Genomic DNA, 6,660 nt, shown 5'->3' with positions numbered 1-6,660 from the left:
CCCATCGCCGGCAGAGGTGACCCCCACTCCTTCCCCTCCCTCCCTCCCCGCCTGCAATCTTAGTACCAACTAATTAATCGCCCGGTTCGATTATCTCATGATCAATTGAACTTTGAAGCCAATTGGAGTTTAGGTTTCATATAAACATTTTCCTGATTGGATTCCAGACAAGTGGCGTGATGCAGGGTTAAATGAATCTGCTGAACAATAATATACTGTAGCTTATACCTTTGCCTGCAGCCGGCTCACTACTGAATTTTGGTCCTGGTTTGCATTTCGTAGGGGTTTTGACAGTTGAGAGGTAGCTGTTATTGTTTATCTGACATGTTCTAATTTTTGTGAGGTTGCCAATGCTTCATTATCTCTTCCTGCTGATTGCAGAAGACTGGTCGTGTTCGATTGCCGTTATTAGCTATGATGTAGATGCAGTTTATGAGCTCCTTCGTTTGCTTACTAGAGTTTGTTGTGTGGGAAATGAAACCTTAATAGAGCTTATTCAGAGACAGTAATGCGGGTAGGGTGAAGGTCTGCCAACAGAACAGACTGCTAGCTAGATTGTTCATCTTGTAAGGTAGCTTCAGCCTTCAGACCACTTTGCCTCCTTAAGCACTTGCTTTTACATGGTCTTCTCTTCAGCCACAGCAACAGCTTGGGCTACAATCAGCGGGTGGCACGTCACAAGCAGCGGCGGTCAGTATCAAGGGGCGGGGCAAACTAGGCTTCCGCGGCAACCAGGTACACGCTTGTGACATGCCTATCTGCTTGATATGGGGCGTTCTTCTCCGCAGATTGGGCGTAGGTTGGTTCTCAACCCCGTTAACTCTGGTTTGTTGAGGTGAATTTTGTGTTCAAGCCATGTTCAAAATCGAGGGTTAATCCTCTATCTGGTTCCAAGTCAGCTTCCCAAATATTTACTCTGACTGCGCAAATCAGTCTAGCTCTGATCGTTCAGGCTGTGCTTGTATAAATACTACTTACTTGTACAACTAAGGGAAAATCCAAACGTGAAACGAAATGCTATGGCAAGAGAGAAGGGTACAGTCTGCAAGTTTCACTAACTTGAACTAACAAATGGAAAAGCCATATATAAGATATTATACCATCATTCTTTTTGACATGAATTTCTGTCACTAGCTACCATCCTGCCAATCGTTGCTTCATCTGACATCCATGCGTGAGGCCAGATGCTTGATTCTAAGGATCTCGGCAGAAACTTGTCCCATGCCTGGCCGGTCTAACCATTAGAACAACACAGTTCTTCATCACTTCCGGTGCGTTGCTGTCATCTTGTAGCATTGTTGGATCAACAACCTCACAAATATTATCTGGAAATGCTCTACAAACAAATTCATGAAGGCTTGCACCTTCACTGAATTTTCCGTCGTTGGACTTCGCCCTGTTATCATTTGTAACAGAAGCACTCCAAAACTGTAGATATCACCCTTGGTTGATATCTCTTCACTCATGCCATACTCTGCATTTACATTTACAAACACAGTTAAAGAATCTGCAGCATTTGCAAGTTGCAACTCCGTAAAGAACAAACACACCCAACAATCTAACATTGCTGAGGATATGCTTAATCTGACCTGGTGGGATGTATCCGATCGACCCTTTATGAAATGATAAAAGTTTTTACTTCTTGCACTATCTTTTCGATATCCAATGTATCTAATAATCTCACCTGGGTCTTTACTTTTACATGGACAGTGGCCTATATTTTTTCCGATGGATAGCACTTCTTCTTTAATGTAGTCGTTATTCTTACAAATACTATATTTTGCTTTGCCTTTGCTTCCTCTAGTTTATATAGAACTAGATCAATTTTATTATTCAATCCAGAGTACTTTTCTACGAGTCTTTTGTATTTTCTAAATAAACTTTCAAATTTTTGGTCCAAGTTGTCTTTTCTTTTCCCCCAGGATATAAAAAAGCTATATATCAAATCAACAATTGTATTTAGTTGGCTATGAGTAGTATGCCAAATTCTTCAGAGGGATTTATTCTGCACCTTATATCAATATTTTCTTTAGCATTTATTACTTTACCTGTGCTAACTTCTAAATTTAGATACTTCAACCTTTCAATGATTAAACACTAGCTCAGATACCAACAATGCACAATATTCAAGATTAGAATATGTTAATATTCAGTTTATTATTGTTAATATTCGAGATTAATTATTATAAAATCATTAATAAAAAATATTTAAAGATGTTAATATATGATTTGTACTGTTCAAATTTCCTAAAATCAGATACTATATTCATGTGAGTCTACTGTTCAAATTTCAGGAAATTTGAAGTTACATTTGAAAAAAAATAACTAGCCCAGCCGTGAGTTATTGCAATTCTGAGATTAGAGAAGAAATTTTTAAAAACTGAAATAGAGCAAAAGAGAAGATTACACTGTCAACAAGGGTCACTATCTGTCTAACTGAATTCAAAAGAAGGAAAAGCAATAAGATAGTACATCATTATTATTCTTTACACAAAATTTTCTCGCTAGCAACCATCCTGCCTATGCTTTGCTTCATCTGACATACATGCGTGAGGCCACATGCTTGATTCTAAGGATCTCGGTGGAAACTTGGCCCATGTCCGGCCGCTCTTTGGGAGATGTCATGGAGCAAGAGAGGCCTATTCTAACAAGTGGAATGACACAGTTCTTTATTACTTCTTGTGCATTGCTGTCATCTTCTAGCATTGTTTGATCAATAACGTCACAAATATTATCTGGAAATGCTCTACAAACAAATTCATGAAGACTTGCACCATCACTGAAATTTTTGTCAGTTGGACTTTGCCCTGTTATCATCTGTAACAGAAGCACTCCAAAACTGTAGACATCACCCTTGGTTGATATCTCTGCGCTCATGCCATATTCTGCATTTCGTTTACAAACACAATTAGAGAAATCTGCAGTATATGTACAACTCTAAAGAAAAAACGAACCCAATAGTTCAACATTACTGAGGATATGCTTAGTCTCACCTGGAGGGATGTATCCGATGGATCCTTTTAGGCAGGCCAGACTTGTTGAATCACCTTCTTGTACATTTGATGTTGTGAATACAAACCTTGCCAGGCCAAAGTCGGTGACATAGGCAACCATGTCAAGATCCAAAAGAATATTGCTTGGCTTTAGGTCACAGTGTATTAGTGGAGATGCACACTGGTTATGAAGATAATCCAAAGCAAAGGCTACATCCAAGCCAATATTGATCCTTCGGCTTAAAGTCAGGATATGTCTCTCACCATGTTCAAGGTCTCCCGGATGCAGCCACATTTCTAGGTTCCCTTTCGGCATGTATTGGAACACTAGGGCCTTGAAATCTGCCCCATTAGAATCCACAGAAGAACATGATGTGATGATCTTTACAAGATTCCGGTGACGGACATTTCGCAGGGCTTCACACTCTGCAATAAAGCTCCTATTTGCTCCATAATTGTTTAGGCTGAAAATCTTGATGGCAACTTGATCTTCCTGAAGCCTTAAACTGCCCTTGTAAACCACTCCAAATGATCCTGATCCAATTAGGTTTGCTGGAGAAAACCTATCTGTTGCCCTTACAATGTCTTCATATGATATCTTCTTCATGTGCTCACTGAATTCTTTCAAATCTGGATTTTCCTGCATCCTCTTCCTCCAGTAAATTGTTGCAATACATGACAAAATTAATAGGACAGCAGAAACGGCTGGCATTACTATCCGTAGGACTAGAGCCGATGAATTTTGTTTCCCTTTTCTGTCAACTTGTGTTGAACAAAGAGGTATACCTCCTGTTGGAATGCTGGTACACAAATCATGATTTCCTTCAACTGACACTGCACCAGTATTGTTAAAAATACCGCCTCCTGGAACTGCTCCATCAAAATTGTTGAAGGATAAGTTGAGATTTTGCAGGGAACTTAAGGATGTGAGGAACTGTGGAATCTTTCCGAACAAATTGTTATGAGAAATATCCAAGTACTCCAGAACCACACACTGGCCAAGAGTGGATGGGATGTTGCCAGACAACCTGTTATCTGATATGCTAATTTTGTTCACATTAATGAGATTGCCAACTTCCACTGGCACTCCCCCAGATAGGTAATTATGTGACAAGTCCAATTCTTCAGAAAGCGAAGAAATTTTGAAGATTTCACTTGGTATATTCCCATCTAGTGAGTTGTGAGCAAGGTTGAGTATTTGGAGTTGATTACAATGTCCTATATCTGCAGGTATCCTTCCGCTAATGTTGTTCCCATCCAATTTCAAAGAATTTAGCTGAACCAGATTACCAATAGTATCTGGGATTTGCCCTGACAGTCTGTTTTGTGCAAAGGATAGATGGACCAAGCTGTGCAAATTACCAATTGTTGCTGGTATATTTCCAGTGATAAGATTGTAATCCATGTACAACCTGCGGAGGCTCTTAAGATTGCCAATCTCTGGTGGTATAGGCCCAGAAATTTGGTTTTCCCTTAGCCACAGCCACTCCAGACTATCAGAAAGATTGCCTATTGAACTTGGCATTTCACCTTGAAGATTGTTCCCAACCAACATCAGCATAGTCAACCTGGTACAATTTGCGAGTGAAGAGACAAATTCCCAGTCTCCTGCTTCTAGTTTGTTGTATGACAAATCAAGTTCCTCCAAATTTGGCAATGACCCAAAGAAGGGTATAAACCCAGTTAGGCTGTTAGTATACAGGTAAAGCTGACGAAGGTTGTAAGCTTTGGGAAGAGAAGCTGGGATAGGGCCATCAAACTTGTTTGATGAGAGGATTAAATCCTGAATATTCGGGAGTGTGTAGCCAATATTGGAGGGTAACCTTCCAACAAGCGAGTTGTTTGCTAAGCCAAGAAATGTCAGAGATGACATATTGAATAGAGATGGTGGGACTGTCCCAGACAAGTTGTTGGCTGTCAAGGCCAGTACCTGCAGTGTTGGAATATGACCTAAGCTGTCTGGTATACTCCCTACTAAATTATTCTCTGTAAGAAGAAGATCGATGAGGGAGGAAAGGTTCCCTAGCTAGGAAGGTATTTTTCCTGAAATATGATTATAGCTTAAATCGAGGTATTGAATAGGTGGGGAGGTGGCAGTAACAACAGGTATAGAACCAACAAGGTTGTTCTTTTGGAGGGAAATGTCAAGAAGAGATGGACTATTTGCTAGGGACTCCGGGATGACCCCTGTCAGAGCATTCACCCCAAGATCGACATATGTAAGAGAATGGCTGCTGCCCAAAGACGGTGGTATGTTACCTTCCAAAGTGTTCATGCTGAGGTTGAGATCACGGAGCCGGCTTAGGAGGCCAAGCTCCGATGGTATGCCACCATTGAAGCTATTGTTTGACAGCTGAAGCCTTGCAAGAGAGGTCAGGTTGGCAACGCAAGGCGATATGGGGCCTGAGATGCCTTCTGACTTAAGGTCCAGCTCAATCACACGACAAGGGGCCACCGTGCTGCAAGTGATCCCATGCCAGTCGCAAACGTCCAAGGACGTGTTCCTCCATGAAGCTAAAACTCCTGCTGGACCCGAGATCCTGGACTTGAAGCAGAGGAGAGCTTGCCTATCATTTTCAGTTTCATTGCAGGTGGATAGTGGCAGGCTGCAAAGGAAGCAGAAGAGGTATAGAAACCAAACAAAGCCTGGAAGCAAGACACCCGAAGATGCCATTTTTGTTGTTCACAGGCTACAGCTATGGAGTATGGTGATGAAAGCTTTCATTTGCAGACGGATGTTTAAGTACTCAGCTGTTGAGTGTGTCAGTAGCCAACCGCTCAAAATAGCACACATATTCGCGGCTCAGTGGTCAATATGATGGAAACGGGCATGATGCATCAGGGGTATGTTTTTGGATCAGATATGGTGTTCATTCAAACTATTTGTAAATTAGCTGTGACTTGGTAGTTGCTCAAATCCACACTTGTGGAATATTTGTATTGTGAACACGCATTTGGACGCTAAGAGATTACCCTTCACATCTCAGACTGGGACAGGGTGATGCCTCGAACCTCTGCTTACATACATTGCATTGACCCAGCCATCCTCCAACATCAGCAGGAGTGTGTGGTTGCCTGAGGTACAGTATGGATGCACGCTTCATCCTGAAGAATAATGAACATGAATTTTGATATTACAAAAATGTGAAATATATAATACAGGAAGTGAATGCTAGGAATTTATGACATTCAAAATTTCACAAAAAAAGAGTGTTTGTGTCATGTGCAATCATAAGAAGAGTTAAATATACTCATCTTCTATTCTTTTTATAGAAGATAAACAGTCATGTTTATGGTTGAATGTTTGGAGGTTCCCAATCTTGTGGACGATGCTTCGGTGCCTTAAGGCACCTACCTTTGTGTCTATGACATATGGGCCCAACAGGTGGCTGGCCCACATGTCAGTGACCCAAAAGCAGGTGCCTTTAAGGCACTGAACCTGCGTCCCAATCTTGTAACATCCCCAACGTTCACAACGTTTTCAAATTTTCATCCAATTATAGGGTACAAACAACTCTATAATCAGGTTAAGGTTTAGAGTGTGGTTTGTATTTCAGAATGAAAAGAAGGTGTGGAGAATGTTTAAAGTAGGAACCAAAAAGGAAAATCATCAACCAATATGATAATCCATGTAGCATACGAAAAACACCAAAAGATAAAGGGATAA

General features: G+C 40.9%; 1 pseudogene; it reads right to left on the bottom strand.

The window, feature by feature from the left end:
- Positions 1–1,147: 1,147 nt before the first annotated feature.
- LOC119327921 lies at positions 1,148–5,775 on the bottom strand (annotated as a pseudogene).
- Positions 5,776–6,660: the final 885 nt, after the last annotated feature.

This window comes from Triticum dicoccoides, chromosome 7A, assembly GCF_002162155.2.
Source record: "Triticum dicoccoides isolate Atlit2015 ecotype Zavitan chromosome 7A, WEW_v2.0, whole genome shotgun sequence".
NCBI lineage: Eukaryota > Viridiplantae > Streptophyta > Magnoliopsida > Poales > Poaceae > Triticum > Triticum dicoccoides.
Note: the sequence above shows the minus strand (reverse complement) of the source record. Positions and strands in the feature narration are given on the sequence as shown.